The sequence below is a fragment of the Bufo bufo genome, chromosome 2, assembly GCF_905171765.1.
Source record: "Bufo bufo chromosome 2, aBufBuf1.1, whole genome shotgun sequence".
NCBI classification, from domain to species: domain Eukaryota; kingdom Metazoa; phylum Chordata; class Amphibia; order Anura; family Bufonidae; genus Bufo; species Bufo bufo.
Window position 1 is genome coordinate 531121601 of NC_053390.1, and position 26222 is coordinate 531147822.

Consider the following 26222-nt stretch of genomic DNA (forward strand, 5'->3'; position numbering starts at 1 on the left):
ACTCAGTGGCTATGCGAAATTTTTAATTACATGCAATTACAAAAGTATTCAGATTCAGGCACTGGTTTGAAAACTGCTGAATATTTTTAACGTAGTCAGGGTTCTCTAGTATCTGATTGAAGAGGGACTCAGAAAATCGGTCATAGCCTTGATATAACAGGAAGCCACAACATTAATGTGGACAGGGCCCTACAAGACTCATGATAAAGGTCTCTAACACAGGCTCTTAACCACCTCAGCCCCCAGTGCTTAAACACCCTGAAAGACCAGGCCACTTTTTACACTTCTGACCTACACTACTTTCACCGTTTATTGCTCGGTCATGCAACTTACCACCCAAATGAATTTTACCTCCTTTTCTTCTCACTAATAGAGCTTTCATTTGGTGGTATTTCATTGCTGCTGACATTTTTACTTTTTTTGTTATTAATCGAAATTTAACGATTTTTTTGCAAAAAAATGACATTTTTCACTTTCAGTAGTAAAATTTTGCAAAAAAAACGACATCCATATAGAAATTTTGCTCTAAATTTATAGTTCTACATGTCTTTGATAAAAAAAAAATGTTTGGGTAAAAAAAAAATGGTTTGGGTAAAAGTTATAGCGTTTACAAACTATGGTACAAAAATGTGAATTTCCGCTTTTTGAAGCAGCTCTGACTTTCTGAGCACCTGTCATGTTTCCTGAGGTTCTACAATGCCCAGACAGTACAAACACCCCACAAATGACCCCATTTCTGAAAGTACACACCCTAAGGTATTCGCTGATGGGCATAGTGAGTTCATAGAACTTTTTATTTTTTGTCACAAGTTAGCGGAAAATTATGATTTTTTTTTTTTTTTTTTTTTTCTTACAAAGTCTCATATTCCACTAACTTGTGACAAAAAATAAAAAGTTTTATGAACTCACTATGCCCATCAGCGAATACCTTGGGGTCTCTTCTTTCCAAAATGGGGTCACTTGTGGGGTAGTTATACTGCCCTGGCATTCTAGGGGCCCAAATGTGTGGTAAGGAGTTTGAAATCAAATTCTGTAAAAAATGACCTGTGAAATCCGAAAGGTGCTCTTTGGAATATGGGCCCCTTTGCCCACCTAGGCTGCAAAAAAGTGTCACACATCTGGTATCTCCGTACTCAGGAGAAGGTGGGGAATGTGTTTTGGGGTGTCATTTTATATATACCCATGCTGGGTGAGAGAAATATCTTGGCAAAAGACAACTTTTCCCATTTTTTTATACAAAGTTGTCATTTGACCAAGATATTTATCTCACCCAGCATGGGTATATGTAAAAAGACACCCCAAAACACATTCCTCAACTTCTCCTGAGTACGGGGATACCAGATGTGTGACACTTTTTTGCAGCCTAGGTGGGCAAAGGGGCCCATATTCCAAAGAGCACCTTTCGGATTTCACTCCTCATTTTTTCCTGAATTTGATTTCAAACTCCTTACCACACATTTGGGCCCCTAGAATACCAGGGCAGTATAACTACCCCACAAGTGACCCCATTTTGGAAAGAAGACACCCCAAGGTATTCCGTGAGGGGCATGGCGAGTTCCTAGAATTTTTTATTTTTTGTCACAAGTTAGTGGAAAATGATGATTTGTTTTTTAATTTTTTTTTTCATACAAAGTCTCATATTCCACAAACTTGTGACAAAAAATAAAAACTTCCATGAACTCACTATGCCCATCAGCGAATACCTTGGGGTCTCTTCTTTCCAAAATGGGGTCACTTGTGGGGTAGTTATACTGCCCTGGCATTCTAGGGGCCCAAATGTATGGTAAGTAGGTAAATGACCTGTGAAATCCGAAAGGTGCTCTTTGGAATGTGGGCCCCTTTGCCCACCTAGGCTGCAAAAAAGTGTCACACATCTGGTATCTCTGTATTCAGGAGAAGTTGAGGAATGTGTTTTGGGGTGTCTTTTTACATATACCCATGCTGGGTGAGATAAATATCTTGGTCAAATGCCAACTTTGTATAAAAAAAATGGGAAAAGTTGTCTTTTGCCAAGATATTTCTCTCACCCAGCATGGGTATATGTAAAATGACACCCCAAAACACATTCCCCAACTTCTCCCGATTACGGAGATACCAGATGTGTGACACTTTTTTGCAGCCTAGGTGGGCAAAGGGGCCCATATTCAAAAGAGCACCTTTCGGATTTCACAGGTCATTTTTTACAGAATTTGATTTCAAACTCCTTACCACACATTTGGGCCCCTAGAATGCCAGGGCAGTATAACTACCCCACAAGTGACCCCATTTTGGAAAGAAGAGACCCCAAGGTATTCGCTGATGGGCATAGTGAGTTCATGGAACTTTTTATTTTTTGTCACAAGTTAGTGGAATATGAGACTTTGTATGAAAAAAAAAATAAAAAAAAAAATAAGCATTTTCCACTAACTTGTGACAAAAAATAAAAAATTCTAGGAACTCGCCATGCCCCTCACGGAATACCTTGGGGTGTCTTCTTTCCAAAATGGGGTCACTTGTGGGGTAGTTATACTGCCCTGGCATTTTCCAGGGGCCCTAATGTGTGGTAAGTAGGTAAATGACCTGTGAAATCCTAAAGGTGCTCTTTGGAATATGGGCCCCTTTGCCCACCTAGGCTGCAAAAAAGTGTCACACATGTGGTATCGCCGTATTCAGGAGAAGTTGGGGAATGTGTTTTGGGGTGTCATTTTACATATACCCATGCTGGGTGAGAGAAATATCTTGGCAAAAGACAACTTTTCCCATTTTTTTATACAAAGTTGGCATTTGACCAAGATATTTCTCTCACCCAGCATGGGTATATGTAAAATGACACCCCAAAACACATTCCCCAACTTCTCCTGAGTACGGCGATACCAGATGTGTGACACTTTTTTGCAGCCTAGATGCGCAAAGGTGCCCAAATTCCTTTTAGGAGGGCATTTTTAGACATTTGGATACCAGACTTCTTCTCACGCTTTGGGGCCCCTAGAATGCCAGAGCAGTATAAATACCCCACATGTGACCCCATTTTGGAAAGAAGACACCCCAAGGTATTCAATGAGGGGCATGGCGAGTTCATAGAAATTTTTTTTTTTTGGCACAAGTTAGCGGAAATTGATATTTTTAATTTTTTTCTCACAAAGTCTCCCGTTCCGCTAACTTGGGACAAAAAATTCAATCTTTCATGGACTCAATATGCCCCTCACGGAATACCTGGGGGTGTCTTCTTTCCGAAATGGGGTCACATGTGGGGTATTTATACTGCCCTGGCATTCTAGGGGCCCTAAAGCGTGAGAAGAAGTCTGAAATATAAATGTCTAAAAAATTTTACGCATTTGGATTCCGTGAGGGGTATGGTGAGTTCATGTGAGATTTTATTTTTTGACACAAGTTAGTGGAATATGAGACTTTGTAAGAAAAAAAAAAAAAAATTCTGCTAACTTGGGCCAAAAAAATATCTGAATGGAGCCTTACAGAGGGGGGGATCAATGACAGGGGGGTGATCAATGACAGGGGGGGTGATCAATGACAGGGGGGGTGATCAGGGAGTCTATATGGGGTGATCACCACAGTCATTGATCATGCCCCTGTAAGGCTTCATTCAGACGTCCGGATGCGTTTTGCGGATCCGATCCATCTATCAGTGCATCCGTAAAAATCATGCGGACATCTGAATGGAGCTTTACAGGGGGGTAATCAATGACAGGGGGGTGATCAGGGAGTCTATATGGGGTGATCACCACAGTCATTGATCATGCCCCTGTAAGGCTTCATTCAGACGTCCGGATGCGTTTTGCGGATCGGATCCATCTATCAGTGCATCCGTAAAAATCATGCGGACATCTGAATGGAGCTTTACAGGGGGGTGATCAATGACAGGGGGGTGATCAGGGAGTCTATATGGGGTGATCACCACAGTCATTGATCATGCCCCTGTAAGGCTTCATTCAGACGTCCGGATGCGTTTTGCGGATCGGATCCATCTATCAGTGCATCCGTAAAAATCATGCGGACATCTGAATGGAGCTTTACAGGGGGGTGATCAGGGAGTCTATATGGGGTGATCACCACAGTCATTGATCATGCCCCTGTAAGGCTTCATTCAGACGTCCGGATGCGTTTTGCGGATCGGATCCATCTATCAGTGCATCCGTAAAAATCATGCGGACATCTGAATGGAGCTTTACAGGGGGGTGATCAGGGAGTCTATATGGGGTGATCACCACAGTCATTGATCATGCCCCTGTAAGGCTTCATTCAGACGTCCGGATGCGTTTTGAGGATCGGATCCATCTATCAGTGCATCCGTAAAAATCATGCGGACATCTGAATGGAGCTTTACAGGGGGGTGATCAGGGAGTCTATATGGGGTGATCACCACAGTCATTGATCATGCCCCTGTAAGGCTTCATTCAGACGTCCGGATGCGTTTTGCGGATCGGATCCATCTATCAGTGCATCCGTAAAAATCATGCGGACATCTGAATGGAGCTTTACAGGGGGGTGATCAGGGAGTCTATATGGGGTGATCACCACAGTCATTGATCATGCCCCTGTAAGGCTTCATTCAGACGTCCGGATGCGTTTTGAGGATCGGATCCATCTATCAGTGCATCCGTAAAAATCATGCGGACATCTGAATGGAGCTTTACAGGGGGGTGATCAGGGAGTCTATATGGGGTGATCACCACAGTCATTGATCATGCCCCTGTAAGGCTTCATTCAGACGTCCGGATGCGTTTTGAGGATCGGATCCATCTATCAGTGCATCCGTAAAAATCATGCGGACGTCTGAATGGAGCTTTACAGGGGGTTGATCAATGACAGGGGTGTAATCAATGACAGGGGGGGTGATCAGGGAGTCTATATGGGGTGATAACCACAGTCATTGATCACGCCCCTGTAAGGCTTCATTCAGACGTCCGGATGCGTTTTGCGGATCTGATCCATCTATCAGTGGATCCGTAAAAATCATGCGGACATCTGAATGGAGCTTTACAGGGGGGTAATCAATGACAGGGGGGTGATCAATGACAGGGGGGTGATCAGGGAGTCTATATGGGGTGATCAGGGGTGATCAGGGGCTAATAAGGGGTTAATAAGTGACGGGGGGGGGTGTAGTGTAGTGTAGTGGTGCTTGGTGGGACTTTACTGAGCTACCTGTGTCCTCTGGTGGTCGATCCAAACAAAGGGGACCACCAGAGGACCAGGTAGCAGGTATATTAGACGCTGTTATCAAAACAGCGTCTAATATACCTGTTAGGGGTTAAAAAAAACACATCTCCAGCCTGCCAGCGAACGATCGCCGCTGGCAGGCTGGAGATCAACTCTCTTACCTTCCGTTCCTGTGAGCGCGCGCGCCTGTGTGCGCGCGTTCACAGGAAATCTCGCCCATCGCGAGATGACGCATATATGCGTGACTCTGCGCAGGGCTGCCACCTCCGGAACGCGATCCTGCGTTAGGCGGTCCGGAGGTGGTTAAAGGAGTTGTGCCACAAAAATATTCCAAAATTTTTTAAACTAGCACCTGGATCTGAGTACTTTTGTAATTGCACATAATTAAACATTTATTAGAGTTATTCAATTAAATCTATCTGTATAGCGCCACCTGCTTTTTTTTCTCCTCTGAGGTGGACACACGTGCTCAGTTCTATTCTTCAACTGCCTCCTGAGCTGCGTAAGGGAGAGAGCTACAGCACAACTTGAGCTGACAGCCTGAAATAAATCTAGCAGAATAATTGGATTTATGTGAGGTACAGGGCTGGTTCTAGCTTTGCTAGAAAGAGACTGATGTACTGTATGAGGTCTGATCCTCTTTTTTATTTATTTTTTACACAAATCATAGCATAACCCCTTTAAAAAAATAAAAATAAAAAAAACAGGAGAACGGAAACATGCCCGAGGAAGAATTTTGAAATCTTTCCCTTCTTCCTAATTTTTGTAAATAATGGTGGACGTGTGAAGGGTCTCTTATCTGACTGATAACAATGGAGTGGTCCCATTTTCATCCCAGTTTTACAGCTGTAACATGTTGATAAATCTGCTCCTTTTGTGTCTTATGCAAACTATCTTTTGTTCGATTCTATAAGATTTATTTCACTTTTTGTGGACCCCCTGAAAACAGCTGATAAGAAAATGTCTTGTAATTTGCATGTACAAGATAACCTGCGAACGGGCTTGAAATATAACGACTGTAAATGATGCACAAAACCATTGACCTCTGTTTCATGAGCAACCATCTTTATCTAATCAGGGCTGCAGAGTATCTCGGTGTCGGTGGAAACAGTCACAAAGCCTGTTTGTGCAGCATGGTAACGGGCACATTTTACTGTAGCAGGACATTTTCTCGTAACCACTGGCATCAAGCCAGTACCGTTGTGTAGGGGATTTGTTCACTCCCCTGAGAACCTCATTAGAGAAAGGATGGAGAATCACAAGACATCTTCAATTAAGGTGAAGAAGAACATATGCACAGCTTGTACCTGGCAATCTGAGGAAGAATTATATACACAGGGAAAAAACAAAGCCGCCTGCCTCCTTTTTGACTTTCCTTAATAAGATGCTACCACGCCAAGAAGCAGAACATGTAAGATATAAAAGGTTCTATAGAGCTTCATGAACATGGTTGCGTCCAAATTAAAGTGGACGCACAAAATACGAAGACCTTCCATCACTCCCATCAATAGCAAGGCCTATTCTTGTCTGCAATATGACTTATGATGCTTTGAGTTCCTGCCTGAGCTCATATCTACTGAACTGTAATCCCATAATGCTGCGAGTACAACAGACCCACATTTAGGCACCAACTCACAGCATCATAAATTGTTCTGATGCTGTGCGTTCCAGTCAGAGGAGCTGTGTTCAGTCCAGGAAGTGCACCCACCATACAGAGCATGGTTCCCGGAACGAACACACCTGTGTGAAACTGGCCTAATTTTGCTGTAAGCGGCCTGGAATCTCCCAGCGCATGTCAAACGTATCCATAGGCCCCAACGCATTCACTCAAAGGAAGCAAGTGTAAAGATGGGTCCACTCTTAGCTTTCCGTGAATTTCTCAAAATACAGATTTTATACATTCTTATGTAGACACTTCATTTGCAGTATTGGTATAGAACAGACCAAGCTACTGCAAACAGAAGCATGAAGTTAAAAGAAAAAAAAAAGTATACATTTTTTTTTTCTTACAGTGGCAGCCTATGGTATACAGAGCAATCTGTCAAAGGGGAAAAACCTCCCTATCTATACCTCCGACAGACACTGCAACACATAATGGGTCATTTATCAAACTGGTGTAAAGTAGAACTGGCTTAGTTGCCCATAGCAACCAAAGAAACGGACCAAAATGAAAGGTGGAATCTGATAGGTTTCTATGGGCAACTAAGCCAGTTCTACTTTTCACCAGTTTGATAAATGTAAGTAACCTTACTTTTCACCATCAAAACCAACTTTTGCCACCAATATTTCACATCCCAACCCTGGTACTATCACCAATACCGCTTCACCTAAGTAGCTAGGTAACTGCTAATACCAACATGAACACATCTATCTCCTTATTAAAGGGGTTTTAAACTTAGCATCAACATCCTTTAAAATAATTCTGAATGAAGGTAGCTTTAATTTTAAATAGTTTTTCTACTTTATTTGTAATGTATTGATTTTACCTTTATTGCTCCTATCTTCCGTTCTGGGCCATGTCCATACAGCGATCTCATTTCCTGTTATATTATGTGCATGGGTGGGGCAGTGATAGGGACGTGTCTATGTAACTAGATGGCCATTAGGGGCGGGGCTGGAGCTGTGGCAGAGAAAGGTGAAGTGCATCATGGGTTTGGTTGGAGACGGCAACAGGAAGTGCTACATACAGGATGTGAAGAAACCAGAGTGATTTGTTTCCATGGGGTTGAAATTGATCAATAAAAACATGGGGAAGATGTACATGAGGTAGGCACCTAAGTACATGCTGTAATTTTGTAATGTATTTCTTTTACCTTTACTGCTCCTATCTTCTGTTCTGGGATGCGGTCACATGACCATGTCCAGGCAGCTCTTTCTTACTTCCTGTGATGGTAGGTCCATGGGCGGGGCAGTCATTAGGGCGTCTATATATAATTAGCTGGGTGGGGGGAAAGAGCTATAAACTAGCTGGGCTTTGTTAGGGGCGGTGCTGAAGCTGTGGCAGACAAAGGAGAAGTGCATCATGGGTTTGGTTGGATACAGGAAGTGCTACATACAGGATGTAAAGAAACCAGAGTGATGGGTTTACAGGGTGAAAATGGGTCCAAATTGCTAAAGAAAAAGCATGGGGAAGATGTAGATCTGTTAAAAACCACAGTAATCCCAGAGAACCCTTTTAAATGCTGCTTGCTGTTATTGTTACATAAACACAAAGTGTAACAAAGAAACCTCAAGCACTATGAAATAGGAGCGAATTGAAAAGATAAAACTGTGTGCTTTGCAGAGTAGCTAATGATGAACTTAGTGAACATACAGTCAATAGATAAGATATGGCTTTTCTCCTACAGTGCTCTCCAAAACTGCTCAATTATTCATCTTGATAAATTAGTGAAGGCTGCTCACAAAGTACTATTGTGTGTTAAGGGGGTTATTTCCACCGCCATATCCGTTTATGATACCCCAATATTATTATTATTTTTCTTCCAGACATGTGGATATTGCAGAGGATCAAAGGAATTTTAATGCCAGGCTAGCAGTCTCTCTGGAAAGAAGCCAGAAACAATAGCATATGCAAACGTGTGGCCCGCAAGTGTGCGAGGAAATACCACACGTTTCACATTACTCATAGACAGAGAAAATAAAGGGGTCAAATTCAAGAGCAACTTGAAAGGCACACTGCCCGTATTAAAATGGCTGTTTGGTCAGACATGGCATATCTATAACATCCTCTTTCCATTACTAGTTATAAATCATCCTCAATAACATCACAAACGCTAGAACATACTAGATCTATGATCTCTGTAATATAGCCTCATTATTTTATGTTGGTTTCAAGAATTTTTCGATGCTCAGATTGGGGAATCTGTAGAGATCTCATCTATAACCTGGAAAGTGTCAATAACCATGTTAAGCTGCTGATGACAGATCTTATTGTTCGTATTTCATGTGTAGCGGTCATATCCGAAAACAGACATGTCATAGTGAATCCGGAGACCCCACTGATCACTGTGCCCAGCTATGAGCTCCTTCTCCAAGGAGGGCAGAGAAGAGCTTAGCTGACCACAGTGCTCAGCTGAGCGCTTCTGCCCCTTCATTCTGGAGATCAGTGCAATCTCCATTTCAGAAACCAGTGGGAGTCTCAGGACGTGGACCTGCTATGATGGAAATTTTTGACAAGTCACTAGGACATGTCAGAAGTTTTCTGAAATAACAGTAAGTGTATGACCACACGGGGTGGTCATGGACGTTTGGGCCAATAAGGCAGCAGCTGCCTCTTCTTTAACTAATGAAAAACACACTGTATAGTCGGGTCTGCATTGTTAATGGTTGTGTGGCACCTTTTAATACTGCGTAGCCATTAACAACACAGACCAACTAAACAGTGCAGTCTCATTAGTTTAATTAGAGGCAGCTGCAGCCCTTACGACCACAGCGGTACTCAACCACAGCATGGCCACGCCCTGAATGCCTCACAACTGCGCCATGTGGCTGTACCCTTAGGCCTCTTTCACATGGGCGTTGCGGGAAAAGGTGCGGGTGCGTTGCGGGAACACCCGCGATTTTTCCGCGCGAGTGCAAAACATTGTAATGCGTTTTGCACTCGCGTGAGAAAAATCACGCATGTTTGGTACTCAAACCCGAACTTCTTCACAGAAGTTCGGGCTTGGGTTAGGTGTTGTGTAGATTGTATTATTTCCCCTTATAACATGGTTATAAGGGAAAATAGCAGCATTCTGAATACAGAATGCATAGTAAAACAGCGCTGGAGGGGTTAAAAAAAAATAAAAAAATGTTTAACTCACCTTAGTCCACTTGATAGCGCAGCCGGCATCTGCTTCTGTATTCTTTTCTTTAGGACCTGGGTAAAGGACCTTTGATGATGTCACTCCGGTCATCACATGGTACGTCACATGATCTTTTACCATGGTGAATCACCATGGTAAAAGATCATGTGACGTACCATGTGATGACCGGAGTGACGTCATCAAAGGTCCTTTAGCCGATAGTTCATCTTTTGAGAAGTAAAGAATAGACCGGGAGCTACGCGAACAAGAGGAGAAGGTGAATTAATTTTTTTATTTTTTTTAACCCTCAATTGATCACCTACTATGCATTCTGTATTCAGAATGCTATTATTTTCCCTTATAACCATGTTATAAGGGAAAATAATACAGTTTATAGACTGTCACCTAGCAACCATGCGTGAAAATCGCACCGCATCCGCACTTGCTTGCGGATGCTTGCGATTTTCACGCAACCCCATTCACTTCTATGGGCCTGCGTTGCGTGAAAAACGCACAAAGAGGAGCATGCTGCGATTTTCACGCAACGCACAAGTGATGCGTGAAAATCACTGCTCGTGTGCACAGCCCCATAGAAATGTATGGGTCAGTATTCAGTGTGGGTGCAATGCGTTCACCTCCCGCATCGCATCCGCGCGGAATACTCGCTCGTGTGAAAGGGGCTTTACAGTTTAAAGGGGTTCTCCGGGAAAGATAAAAATGGAAAATACTGAAAAAACATGTAATTAGGCTGTTCACCCGCCAGAACAGCCTGCCGCTAGTGTGAAAGTAGCCTGCCGGATCCGTGCTGCCGCTAGTGAATGTGTGCCACCGGAGGTCCGGAGCCGGAGTTCCGGCGGCAGCACGGCAAACATGCAGAGAGGTGGCCGGAATAAAAATACGACATGGTGGCGCAGTGCACGTTTCCTCTCCACCCCTTCAGTAATATATTCATTGGTGGCAGTGGCCACAAGGTCCCCTCCCCTCCTCCTCAGTATATTCATTGGTGGCAGTGGCAGCATTCAATCGGAGCCCCAGCAGTGAAATGGGGCTCCGATCGGTTACCACAGCGGCCAGGATGCTACTGAAGACTTGGCTGCCATGGTAATCTCCCTGCTGCTGTGTGCACAAAGCACAAGGACAGTGTAAAGTCCTATTCACCCTAATAGAGCTCTATCAGGGTTCTAGCCCCCTAAGGTTTTAAAAAAAAAAAAAAAAAAAAAAAAAAATATTAAAAGTTGAAATCATCCCATTTCCCAATTTTACATATCGAATGGTATCAAGTATCGCAATACTTTTTTATGGTATTAAAATCTAATCAAAATTTTAGTATCGTGACAACCTTAAACTGCTTAACATCATTTGTCTCATCTCTCTCATTATTCCTATGTACTTTGGTGTATAAATATGTGAATCTTCAGATGCAGATGCCTGAGGAAGAGGCCCAAGTAGCCTCATTTTGTCAATGTTTTCAATTAGTCATAAAAAGGTATTAACCACTGAGGAATCTCAATTTTTTTTATCTTCTATTTACTGACTAACACAGTACAAATAGTTTTACTTCAGTTTTCCTACACCACCCTCCTACTGGAATTCGTTTCAACTTTAGTCTAAATGATAAATCTGAAGTGAAACTAACCACACTCTTTTTTCTAATTTAGAGTGTGTGGTGTAGATAGGTAGTCACTAATTTTTGTGCAGGTGATCTTAAAAAGTCACAAAGTCCCTATTATGTGACTGGAGTACATGGTGTGATAAATTCTCCCCCAGGTACTGTAAACCTATTTCTTAATGGGATATCAACCGTTTTCCAGAAACAGCTTCACTCTGGTCCGTGGGCTGTGTTCAGTTTTGCAGCTCACCTCCATTCACTTAAAGCAGTTGTCTCACTTCAGTAAATAGCATTTATCATGTAGAGGAAGTTAATACAAGGCACTTACTAATGTATTGTTATTATCTATATTGTCTCCATTGCAGGCTGGATTCATTTTTCCATCACATTATACACTTCTTGTATCCAGGGGCTATGGCCACAGCTGCAGATTCGAGATGGCTGGGACGGAAGGGGAGCTTCTGCGCATGCGTGCCTATGTGCGCTCCCACATCAGCGGTGGCCGTAACCCCCAGAAATGAACAGTGTATTAATGCGACTGAAAAATGAATTAAGCCAGCAAACAAGGCAATATGGACAATCACAATACATACTGTAAGCAAGTGCCTTGTATTAACTTTCTCTACACGACAAATGCCATCTCATGATAAGATAAGATATGAAATGCAGGACCCACAAGTGCTTTTTGCTACCGACAAACATTTTTTTTTTGTCTTTCTTGTTTTTGAAAAAATGCAGCATGTTGTAACTCTTGCCATTTTTTTAGGGGCTTATCACTTTATAGAGGAAAAATCCCATAAAAGATGATGCTAGTGGGCAAAACACTATTTGCAAAAAACCCTCAAAAAAGGACACAAAAAAATGCAGCAAAAACCAAAAAAAATAAAATAAACTGCATTCGGACAATACTGGTTTGCATTACTCCAACAGCTTAGCCAGTCAAATGATAGAGTGGGGTCTTTTAGGTGAATACGCTGCTGACAGACATAGAGTATGGCCGTAGAACCAGCATTGGTAAATACTTTCACAGAAGCACTGCAAAAAGGAGTGACTCCTGTTACTAAACCACAGATCGGGCCATCTAGCACAGCTCCAACAACTGGGTCCTCATACAATTATTGTGGTTTAAAAAAAAAGCTGACCACGTGGTTAACTTTTGTGTGCCCTTTTCATACTAATAGAGTAAACGTCCTCACAGTTGATAGAATTAGCAACTAGTGGAACCAAAAGCTGGTTCTTGCACAACATGTGAAGCCAAACCTATAAATGGGCCAAATCAGGGCTGTGGAGTCCAAGTTGGTAGACATGTACCCTAATGTACTCTGGATTCAAAATAAAAAGAATACATTCAACGAGCTGGGGTTGTAGCCAATGTGTGGAAAAATAGGGTTGTTGTTAGAATCCGGCAGGCAGTTCTGTTGCCGGAACTGCCTGCCGGATCAGTTAGACTCATTCATTGAAATACTGAATGCGTCTTTCCGGTATCATCCGGAATAACGGATCCGGTATTTAATTTTTTCAAAGCTAGAAAGAACTGCGCATGCGCAGACCGGAAAACCGGATCCGGTGATGCAGCAATTTCCGGAACACTTAGTACCGAATCCGGCATTAATACATATCAATGGAAATTAATGCTGGATCCGGCAAGTGCGGTAGTGTTCCTGAATTTTGGCCGGAAAGAATATTGCAGCATGCTGCGGTATTTCGTCCGGTCAAATACCGTACGGAACGCAAGACATCCTGATGCATACTGAACGGATTGCTTTCCATTCAGAATGCATTAGGACAAAACTGATGCGTTGTTTTTTTCCGGTACTGAGACCCTGTGAAAGTACCCTAAGCTGTTTGGCTTACCAACCCCACTGCCCTTGCAAGGTGTCTGTTCCCCTTAAAAGATCATTTATTATGTTCAGTGCCCATCACGTTTCTTTATAAGGACCAATGATTTCTATAAATTCACTTCTCTAACTAAAACTATACTAAAGAAAACAATGAAAATTAAAAACGGGTGTTAAAAATCCTTCTTAATGAACACGGATAGAGAACTGCATACAAGACTAGCAGGTAAGAGAATACAGAAAGCTAACCACCAATTTCCAAAGCTGAAGGAGAAAAACAAGGTTGGTTCCCATGAGCTGGCTTTGGTCATCACTTAAAAATGCACGGCTTCTAACCAAGACTTTGTAATTCTAGAGAGAGCCTGCAATAAGCAAGCTCCCCACAATTACCAGATCCATGGCCTATAACACAAATTCTTTGTGGTTATATCTACTCCGGAAATGGGGAATTTAAGAAAAACAGAACCTCAACTTAGAGGAAATTCACTTTCCTTCAAGTCATTAAAGAAGCAAACACAGTAAAAGGTCCACCTCTCCTCCTGGTTGGCAGAGTCTTCTAGGCACATTCCGCTCGATTCTCAACGCTGAATAGGCAAAACTCAATGTGAAATCAAAACAACTGCTTAAATCTTTATATACAAATGTAGGTTTCAGTGCCAACAAAGTCCAGAGAGAATATCTGTTGGTGTGACAGGAACTCTGAGCAGACAGAGATAGATTTTTAAAGGGGGGGAGGGGGGTTTCTAATTTTATACAGGTAGGTTCCCTTTTTGGGGTTTCATCTATTACCTCGAGTGGAGACTGGCTACAAGGACTGTCCCTTGCTCTAGAAGGTCCGGCACCACACAGACAGTCCAATGATTTCAGGTAGAGCTGTACACTGCTTCATTGTGGCTGTGGTGGCACTGCCGAAGAACTGACCACTTACTTCCGCTCTCCCCCAAAGATTAAAGCGGACTGTTGTGTACCCCAGCAGAGGATTAACGTGTGTACAGCCTTTGTCGAGGTACCGTTCTTACAAGGAGGAACAGTACTAAGTTAAGAACCCATTTAAGCTAGCCAGACATGAACCAAAGTTTAGGTCCATTTATACAGGATGACGATAGGCGGAACAGTCCTTTGTACGAATCTTCGTTCACGAAAACTGCACTGTGTAAAGATGTCCAGTGATCAAAACACAAAACTAGTGCTCTTTTGTCCCCGATTGCATCTTTTTATGAGGATTTTAAAATCATAATTGTTCAACAGCACTTCCCATTGGCAGTAATGCAAACTGTGGGGGAGCAACGATTGTTCGCTTACATGAAAACCCTGCTATAATTGCAGCATAGAAATATCACAAGTCAATTGGCACTAGCTATGGGCAAATTATTTGCCTGAGAAAATAGGCCCTGCCTGACCAACCAGGCAGTGTAGAGAAGAAATAATTAGAAGCGCTAGCTACCATAAGGATGCCCCAACACGCGTATCAACCTCTAAACAAGGGGGCACATCTGTGCCTGAAATATGCCTAATAAAAAGGTGTATTTCAGCTTCATATATGACCCTCAAGGTCTTTTGTGGTCTTTCACAGGCAGCAGATTTTGTTGCAAAAATTTTCTGCAACTTTAAGTCTGTTCCATTCATTTCAAAAGGGGCATGCAGAAAGCTATGTGCTACCCACCAAAAATCCGTATTCAGGCAAATGGAACCGATTTTCAGATGCAGACATTTCTGCAACAAACTCTGCCACATGTGAAAGCATCCTAACAGCACTAGGTACATTCTTTGTCATTTCTATTTGTTGGTTGTACACGGAAGAGGGCCGCTAAAACCCCCAAACAGTGCTGGCTACAGATGGGTGTCTCTGGTTAGGTATATATGGAGTATTGGCTAAAACTACGTTTTCATAAACTATTGCTGTCTCTCTCCTTTGAGAGCCATCCCCCAACCCCGAGCTGCATTCTAAGGCAGCGGTCCCCAACCACTGGTCCACGGCCCAGGACCGGGCCCTGGATGATTGTTTGCCAGGCCGCGGCAATACAGATGAGGAGAGGTGCTAGGCATGTGCGCAAGATGCGCACATCACACTCAACTTCAGATGGCAGAGCGCGAAGGAAGGATGCTGGCCAACCACTGATACCAATGAAAAGCCTGACAAAGGGGTTGTGAGGGAGGGATTGGTTAGGATGTCACTGCCCCACCAATTGAAATAAACATGACGGCCCGGGTGAGAGGGGGGGGGGGGGGGGTCAGCATCCAGGGGCGGAGTTGTTTCAGCTAGTATCGGAGGGAGCGGGAGAATGACCTTGGAGCGCAGTTCCTCTTCCGGTTATGTGGACCTTTAAAATATCAAAGAGACAGATGCTTCCTTCTAGCACATAAATCTACGGTCTCGGCCAAAGCTCAGGAAACGAGCTACAAAATTATATCTAGATGGTACAGGGTACCTGCGCTACTTCATAGATGGTTCCCGACGGTATCGGACCGTTGTTGGAGATGTCTTACAGAGGAAGGCACGATGATTCATGTGTGGTGGAACTGCAGCGGCTTAAGGCCTTTCTGGAATTTCGTTCATAAAATTATTAAAGAGGTCACGGGTATCCCTATCCAAAACTCCCCAGAAGCTCTCCTACTCTTTGATAGTGTCCTGAATGTCCCAGCATACAAGAAATCCCTTCTAAAATACATGGTTCAGGCAGCGAAGGCGGTGATCCCCAGGCATTGGAAATCCCCTTCTCCCCCTTCGTCTGAGGAGTGGTTTGACGAAATTGCCTTATATCAGAGGTTGGAAGATCTCATTAGCATTACGCCCTCAGACATCACACGATATGTGCAGACTTGGGGCCCCTGGGAAATCTTTCGCTCTTCAACCGCATTTCGTGATGCGCAGGTCTAACCGCTTCAGTAGAATGGTACCCTTTCCCCTTCCTTTCCCTCCCCCTACTCCCCTGTCCAATGTCTTGTCTGTCTATATGTTACTGAGATTTCACATGTCCATTTAGATATGTCTAACTCATATTTTCTCATGAGCCATACTATGTGATAATGGGTATCTACCCAACACAGTTTTGTAGACATGATGTTTAAATTGTTAAACGCTTTTTACATTTGCATATGTCTTTATTTTGGCTGTACCGAAAAATTTCAATAAAAATCTTAATTGGAAAAAAAAAAATATCAAAGAGACAGACATCAGCAGATCCCCGTGCAGCAGAGCCCTGTGACCACTACACCCTAGTCAGTTTTGTGCAGCCAATTCAGGAATAGTTATGATGTCAGCCTGAAATAAAGGCATGCAGATATCAATGTAATAGTAAAGCCTATTTCACACTGCTGGCATAGTTCCTGCAGAGAACAGTCTGCCGTAGCCATCTGGTTCCGGCATTGCCAGATGTTACCAGAATGTCTTTCGGTCCCATAGACTATAATGGAGTATGGCAGAGATTTGTTATGCGCGTGAATCAGTCAGCGCCGACCAGTGCCGCCCCCACCCCCCCAGTCCCTGGGGAAATTGTCTTGCATTAAACTGTTCCTTGGTGCAAAAAAGGTTGGGGACCACTGTTCTAAGGGGGATCTCATTGCTTGCTTTGTACTGATGAGGGGCAAGAACCCCAAAAAACAGTCCAATATACAAAAGGCTCTCTGGATTTGGCGGATATGATCTGTTTTGCATACTTAACCAGATAAGAGAATAGGGATTGTCTACAATGGACAAGCCCTTTAAGTCAAGAAAGCAATGGTAGAAATTACCAGCCCAAAAAGACAAAAAGTACATTGTATGAAACAAAGAATGTCCTTCTCATGTTTCTTACATTTATTTTAAAAAAAACAGTAACATAAGGAGCAGCTTTTTAACAAATAAGGATACTGATTTTATTAACTTCTTGCACAAGGGGCATACTATTCTGTTCCATTTCTGTAATAACATTAAAGGATTTAAACATTTTTTGTCTTTTTCCCCTCCAGCATTGAAGGAATTTATCAGGCATTCTTCATATCACTATGGAGTAAAAGTGATCATTTTCCTGAAAAAAGAAAATGCCAGTCAGAAGGAATCAGGTTCAGCCAAGACCTGTCTGTGAACTTTTGGATGAAAACGCTCCTTTATTAGCATACAGCCTGCTTAAAACATCTTGCCAAGCTCTTCAAATTTGCACTTAATGGATGGTGGCTTGATTGAACACAGGCTAGGTATAAACTGGATTACTCTCACAAAAAGATACAGTAGGTGTGGCATCTAAATTCTCCTATTACTAGCAGGGCAAAGGAACGTAATCATTGCTTACATATACAATGTTTTTTTTAATATTCTAGATTGGCATTAGATTTGTACTGCCGACAACTGAAAATGCAATGCATTGCCAAAAAAAAGACCCAAGATAAAACGAAGAAACACCAGCATCGAATAGAAAAGTTTCCTTTAAGTGAAAGACTCTGTGTTAAAATATTGAGTGATAATGTGACACTTGAAATAAAAAATAAAAATTCTACTGGGCGATGGCGATTGTTTCCTGCATTTTGCATCTAGGAAAGAACAATGAGGCAACAATGGACTGACAATTTATAGCCAAAAATTTGGGCTGGCCACATCCAACATGTCTGCATAAGTAACTAATTGTATTCCACATTAAATAACAATTCTGCAGTTTTTCTCATAAGTCTGTGCTCTACTGTTACAACTTTGACTAAATTAAGTCAGTGTTCCTCCAATACCCCCAGGACTTGAAATGAGCAGAATTATCTAACAGCCAGATGGTCATAAGAAGATATCCATGAAGCATGTATCAGTCAAAAAAAAATTGAAAATAATTAACTCATTGACAAATTACATCAAATGGCATACAGGTGTAGAGCAATTAATATTAGTAAGAAGAATAAAACTGAACTACTAACTCTAACTAGACAGTAAGAAAAAATCTGAAAACCGCAAACAGATAGCTGAAACCACAACAGACACAACTACAGTACCAACATCAATAAGACTGTGAAACCACAAATCCCAGGATGTACTCCGGACTAGAATTCTGGAAACAACTGCACATAGCATTTGCTAGACCTGGCAAAGTGGCACAGAAACTAAAAAGGTATTTAAAGAGGACATGTCACTACAAGCTGCAGTGCCATCTGCAGGCAGAAGGTTATAGAGCAGAAGGTGGGCAGATTGTTATATAGTATTGTGGGAAATGATTCAGCAAAACATGTAATTTACACACTTAAAGGGGTATTCTCATCTTAATGATCACTGTTAAATCTGTTAATGATTTAACATTGATCATTTTTCTAAATATATTTAAATTAACTAATTCCCACCCCTTAGAAGAAAATAAACATATACTTACCTGACTGTTGTCTTCCGTCTCCCCTGGTTACGGCCACCGCTCTTCTCAGGAATCTCGGTGGCCGCGATTGCGCAGACGACTTCTTCTCTTCTCGCGGCCGGCCGCGCGCAGTCCCGAAAGCGCACGCCGAGGCCGCGCATGCGCTATGGTAATTTCTTCCTGGCCAGTATAGTATAATTGCCAGGAAGAAGTCACCAGGGCACATGCGCGGCCTTGGCGTGCGCGTTCAGTCCAGCGCGCTGTCCGGCCAGGAGAAGACTTCAATCAAGATGGAGCCCGCCCCCTGCCGAGTGCCAAAACCAGGAAGTGGACAGCGCGCCGGGAGCAGGTAAGTATGAAACGGCGTGTTGATAATACCCCTTTAAAGGCTATGGACACCTTTGTAAAAAAAAATAAAAAATTGGCAGGGAGCAGTGGGTGGGGTCTGGGACGAATGCACAGGAGGCAGTTATAGGACAGTCTTATACACACACAATATATTGGACTATTGCACAGTATAGTGTACTTGACGTCTCTGTACTTCATATCTATGAGCACTGTGGCTTTCACTATAAGGTCTCAAGCACACGACTGTATCCGTTTTGCGGTACAGAAATCACGGATGCGGTCCGTGTGCAATCCGCATTTTCTTGCAGATCCATTGACTTCAGTGGGTCCGCTAGAACAGGACATGCTCTACCTTTTGCAGCATGGAGATGTGGATAGCACATGGATGTCCATATTTTGTGGATCAGCGATTTGCAGACCTCAAAATGGATACAGTCGTGTACATGAGACCTAATGGGGGCAAAATGACTGTCCCTATATCTGGGACAATCTATTGCCTATTTGCCAACCCTCCTTGGTTTTTATGGAGTCTCCCTAAAAATGTAAGCCCTCTTAGATCCCAGCAGGACATATATAACATTGCACCAATCACAAATTGTGCTGTCTAATTACGATAAATTAATTTAATGTGCTCACCAATCATAAAAAAGTCTTCCATGTGATGACAAGCTACTAGTCCAATAGTCACATTCACTTTATGAAGTTCTGGACGTCGGGCTCCGGGTCACTTTCTCCATGTGCTCACAGAGTCTTCTCCAGTGAAGAACGTGCGCCCAAACTCATATAGCCCACCCCAACTCATCACCATTAGCCCCCCCCCCTCCCCATGTCAACATGCGCTGCGCCCGACTGGCCTAGCACGGACCCGATCATTTTATTCATCCGACCAGGGCAAGCATGCTCATGCATATAGTGCCCTGGGGGATGGGGCTGGGGAGGGGGAAGAGTCTGTTAGTATCTGGTTACTATGGAGTTTGGGTGCACATTCTTCACTGGAGAGGATGCCGTGAGCACATGGAGGAAGTGACCCACAGCCCCAGACCGCTTACCCCGCCAGGCGCCACCTGGTGAGAATTCCGCACCGCTGCAGGACTCTTCCTCCTCACTTCAGAGTGGTGTGCCAAATGGTCTGGCTGCCTGCTCAAACCGACCAATAACAAAGCTCCTTGCGACCTCTGTATCTATGTATACACACTTAAACAGAGAATGCTATCCATCACTAATAACAGCTCCCCCTGTGCACATCTATCAGCGACTGACAGCTATCTATGTATATACACTTACACTGAGAATGCTATCAATCACTGATAACACCTCCCCTGTGTACAACTATCAGTGACTGACAGCTATCTCTGTATACACACTTACACATAGAATTCTCTCAATAATTGATATCACCTCCCTGTGTACAGTTATCAGTAACTGACAGCCATCTATGTATACACACTTACACAGAGAATGCTATCAATTACTGATAACTCCTTCCCATGTACAACTATAACTGACTGACAGCTATCCATGTATACACACTTACACAGAGAATGCTATCCATCACTGATAACACGTCCCCTGCGTAAAGCTATCAGTGACTGACAGCTATCCATGTATACACACTTACACAGAGAATGCTATCCATCACTGATAACACGTCCCCTGCGTAAAGCTATCAGTGACTGAAAGATATCTCTGTATATACACTTAGGCCTCTTGCACACGACCGTATATATTTTGTGGTCCACCAAAAAACGGATCCGCAAAAAATACGGATGAGCGGGGAGAGCTGTGGCTGGAAGGCCCCGGGGTCCATCCACCACCAAGCGCTGCTCCCATACAAGTTAATGGGAGCGCACCATGCACGCGCGGCCCCTGCTCCCATTCATTTCTATGGGGCAGACGGAAATAGCCGAGCCATATCTCAGAATGAGGATCCATTTTCTTGGTGTGTGGATATATGATAGAAGTGATGACATGAATACCTTTGAATACGTTTTAACAAGCTCTTGCCATGTACTAAACACACGGAAAAGTACTTCCAAAAGGCAACCAAATTATGGCTGTAAAACCACATGACAAAATTCTTCACAGCTGACGGTAGGCCTATATTATTGTGGTTGTCCCATTTATACAGGTGCTATAAGATTATAGTTTTCATACAAACTGTGACAGCTAGAGAGTTTCCAGCACTTGCATCCTGGTTTTAATCAAGGGCAGCAACTGCATGGAATCTATATGTAGCTTCAGTGCTTGCTTCTTCCATAAAATCGGCACTAAGAACACTTTCTAGAACTAGTCCAACAGAAAAACGGTGGTAGAATGATATGCATTATATGAAACCTAATGCATACTACTTTTACTCTCAGCTAAAGTAATCACAAGGGATTGGACAAGTCAATCTACTTTAAAGGGAACCTGTCACCGGGATTTTGTGTATAGAGCTGAGGACGTGGGTTGCTAGATGGCCGCTAGCACATCCGCAATACCCAGTCCCCATAGCTCGGTGTGCTTTTATTGTGTGAAAAAACCGATTTGATCCATATGCAAATTACCCTGAGATGTGTCCTGTACGTGAGATGAGTCCAGCGTGAAGGAACCCAGCACCGCCCACATCCTCAGAATCTCCTCCTTGCTCTCCGACGTCAGAAAGCCAGAGCGCTGTAATCTCGCGGTGCGCGAGCTAGCGCATGTGCAGTGTCGTCATAGTGTTCCTTCCCTGTGCTGGCATCAGCCTCAGGGAAGTAACTGCGCATGCTTTAGTATTCTCTGTGATACAACATTGACACAAGGTGTATCGGCAACCATTGAGGGGTAATGGTTGACAATCTGGGGGGAAACAAACGTTTAAAAAGGAACCTGCCATCTTCATGCTGCCCTAAATGCTGTTTGAAAAGTGCCAGGTACATGGATAAGCATCTGCGGGGCAGCTCCCCTCTGGTTTCTCCCTACTGATAGGTCTTACCATATGTATAAATAAGAAGCTGAAGGGGCACCACCAGCAGACTTCTCCCCATGCCTGGCTCTTTTTCAAACAAAGTAAACACCCTGTAAGTGAAAAATTTAAAAATGTAGTTGTTTGTAATGAGGGAGTCGGTACCTCTTATTTGCTGTCCACAGCAGCATGAAATGGATGTCAGGTTCCCTTTAACCCTCTTGTGTATTCACTGTATGCTAAAAATGACATGACAAGCTTATTCTGTAGGTTAGTACGATTATGGTGATACTAAATTTAGTCTACTTTCATATCTGCGTTTTCTTTTCTGGTTTTGAGAGCCGGCAGAGGAGCCATGGAGGAAAACGCTTCAGTTTAGTCTCTATTCATTGTCAATGGGGATAAAACTGAACACCAGAATGCATCCCGTTCTGATTTGTTGCGTTCCCATGCTGGACACAAAACCGCTGCAAGCAGTGTTTTTGTGTGCGGCATGGGAAAATCCGGCATCAAAAGCCATGTAAGTCAATGGTGCCAGATCCGTTTTTTCCTACTTGAAAAAAACAGACCTGGTGCTTATTGACTTACAATGGTTTCTAACAGGGTGGATTTGATTTAAATCACTAGTCAGTAAGGCTTGATTTAAATCATAGTTTTCTACATAAAGACTAATTCTTGCTGGTATAACTTATAATATGCAAGTAGATGAATTTTTTTTTTTTTAGAAAAAACAACTTTTCATATTAGTTTGATTCGGTTGATTCTGCATTCATAGGTTTGTAGAAGTTAGGATTAAGGTCTTTTTCTCAACTCTGTTCATGTTATAACATTTTTGCTGTGAAGAAGAGGCATGTGATCTCTGCCGAGTCAAATTCAGTTTTGAGAACTGCAAAAGTAAACCAAGCATCTGTGATAATATCTTGTAGGCAGAGAAACTGCCCAATAATCTTACAAAAACCTCTGGAAGAGCAGGACATTGTGAATGGACAATGGGGGAAACTAACTCTCCTTAGGGAGAGAGCACCTTAATCAGTGTGAGGAGACTTTTAGGCCATACATGCTCCTCTGGAATTCTGGGAGGGAAGAAATGCAAATGAGCTCTTAACAAGCTTTGCCTCTAATGCCACCAGATGTAAGGCAGGTATCCTATAAGTCAATATTCAGCTCTTAAAATAAGCCTTGAGACATGACTTGGATATTAAATAAGCCAGCACCTTATCTGCAGACAGCTGTTTCGGACACAGGCCTCCTACCCAGTTAAGCCAGTACTCTCTGCTCTGCACTGATGAGGGGCAATCACCCCGAAACACCAGTCTGCAGATGAGGTGCTGGCTTATTTAATATCCAAGTCACGTCTTAAGGCTTATTTTAAGAGCTGAATATTGACTTATAGCAGTGCTTCTCAAATAGTGGGGGGGGCGCCAGGCTCCGTAAAGGGGGGCGCCAGGCGGCCGACAGCTCGCAGTGTAATATGCGGCAGGGAGATGAGCGCTTCCATTGTGGAAGCGCTCATCTCCTGTCTGATCAGAGGCCGGCGCAGGCGCTGGACGCGATGTACGGAGCGGGGGCCGGGGGAGGGACTTGGAGGAGGAGCTGGGGGCCGGCAATAGCGGTGGGGCGGTGCGGTCACTGTACTATAGCCCCGCCCCACCGCTCCCTCCGGTATACTAATATAAAATGTATTATTAAATTAAAAGTTATTAAACATGCCCCCCTCACTCCTAATAGTACCGTATATCCGAATTTCTTCTGTATAATGCCTGCCGGCAGGCAGGCCGGGCGGCCGGCGCGTCCCTCAGTGATGTCACGTGCCTGCGCCGCCTGCTTTATGAATGAAGCAGGCGGCGCAGACAAGTGACGTCACTGAGGGACGCGCCGGCCGCCCAGCCCGCCTGCCGGCATTATACAGAAAAAATTCGGATATACGGTACTATTAGGAGTGAGGGGGGCATGTTTAATAACTTTAAACGGCGGCGGCGGGCACACGGAATCTGTGGCTGGCACAGTTAAGGGGTGGGGGTCTGTGGATGGCACTGTTATGGGCTGGGGGGCACTGTGGATGGCACTGTTATGGGCTGGGGGGGCACTGTGGATGGCACTGTTATGGGGTGGGGGGTCTGTGGATGGCACATATATAACAGTGCCAGCCACAGATCCCCCTGTAACAGTGCCAGCCACAGATCCCCCCCATAAGTGTCCGTCATTCACAGATCCCCCCATAAGTGTCCGTCATCCACAGATCCCCCCCATAAGTGTGTGTCCGATCCACATTTCTTTCTTTTTTTATTCTTATACGTTAATAAGGATACACAGTGTTATGCAGAGGTGTACTTATAACAATTTTCTAGACAAATGATACTATTTACAGTCGCGCGGGGGGCGCGAAATGTTTTCTTTTTCCTAGGGGGGGGCATGACAGAAAATTATTGAGAAGCACTGACTTATAGGATAGCTGCCTTACATCTGGTGGCATTAGAGGCAAAGCTTGTTAAGAGCTCATTTGCATTTCTTCCCTCCCATTTTGAATGGATTAATGGAATTTATTTACCAAAAAAATTTAACATATACAGCCTTATTCTACATAATTAAAAAACGAATCTTTATTTCATAATGGAATAACCTTTGGATGGTAATATATTTTCCTCAAAAAGCATTTTATATATAAAAAATATCCGATTGAAATCTAAAAAAATCTGATTTAAATAAAAAAAAAGATTTTTTGGATTATTTTTTTTTAAATCATTGATTTTTATCCACCCTGGTTTCTAATGCCAGACCTGGTATGTTCATTTTTCGATATAATACAACCGGATCCGTTCTGAATGGTTGTATTATTAAAACGGATGTGTTTTCCTTCACTGGATCTCAAAACCTGAAAGGAAAAGGCAGATGTGAAAGTAGCCTTTGTTTTTATTTTGTTTTACTACTTTAAAAAATGAAAATTAATACACTTGTGGAAAAGGGAACCTCTATCCAAACATTGTATTAGCCAGGACTACAGATGAGAAGGATCTAGGGGTTCTGACAGGAGACAACAGCGTGGGCAGGCAGCTAGGAAAACAAGCAGGACGTGTACAGGTATAACCAGTGGAAAGAGAGATCACGCTATATAGCGCTGGTGAGACCACATCTGGAATACTGTGTCCGGTTCTGGAGACCTCACCCACAAAAATATATAGATAAAACAGAACGGGTGCAAAGGTAAGCAACAAAAATGGTGGAGGGGTTGAAGCATAAAACATATCAGTAGAGACTCAAAGGGAACCTCTCACCATGAAAATGCTAAGTAATCTGCAGGCAGCATGTTATAGAGCAGAAGGAGCTGAGCAGATTGATATATAGTTTTTTTGGGGGGGAAAAATAAATAATCTGAATAAGTTGTATTCATTTTATTTAAAATTCCTGCTCATTCTGGGCTGTGAAATCAAGGAGGTCCTATCAGTGATTGACATCTTTCCCTCTATGACTGTATACCCCTGTAGATAGGGGATAAGTGTTATAAGTGGCACACCCCCCTCTAAGAATAATGCACGGAAGAAATCGCTGTATCAACTTCGGAGGAAAACGTTACCATTGGCAGACCAGTGAAACGGCCATGGAGCACATTCTTTGCCTTTTGTTGCTATGAGGAAGCATGCACACACATACTAATCAGATCTGACAGGCAAAGCGCTGCTAGTGGTCCAGTGGACTGGTTTCCTGTTGCCTGAGCTTCTGTAAACTACATGAGTAAAAACCACATCATGGCTAATAACACAATGCCCACGCAGCCAGTCACGAATAATGCGTTTCAAAGAACGGGCTAACTTTGTCTACTCCTGACAAGGCAAAAATCTGTATCTATTCACATTCCATGGTATAAAGACTAAGAAGAACATGCAGAGTTTTTCCTTTTCCCATTGTTCAGCATTTTTATTTTATTTTAGGTGTTCACTAAATTATGAATTAGGTTCACACTTGCATTGGTGGGCTCAGGTGGCTGCTATAGTGCTTAAAGGGGTTTTGCAAGATTTATTACTGATCACTATCCTCGGGATAGGTCATCAGTATCTGATTGGTGGGGTCCGACACCCAGAAACCCTGCCGATCAGCCGTTTGAGAAGGCAGTGGTGCTCCTGTGATCGCCGCGGCCTTCTCACTGCTTTTCCTAGGCCAGTGACCACACATTCACCGATCAAGTGGCTTAAGAGCAGCTCAGCGCCATACAAGTGAATGTGGCCAAGTGTGATACCAAGCACAGCCGCTATACAATGTGCAGCGATG

General features: G+C 43.3%; 1 protein-coding gene across 8 annotated transcripts in view; it reads right to left on the minus strand.

Moving 5' to 3' along the window:
• PTPN13 (protein tyrosine phosphatase non-receptor type 13) overlaps positions 1 to 26222 on the minus strand; it is a 266849-nt gene that overhangs the window by 200224 nt on the left and 40403 nt on the right. The gene's annotated exons all lie outside the window — the stretch shown is intronic.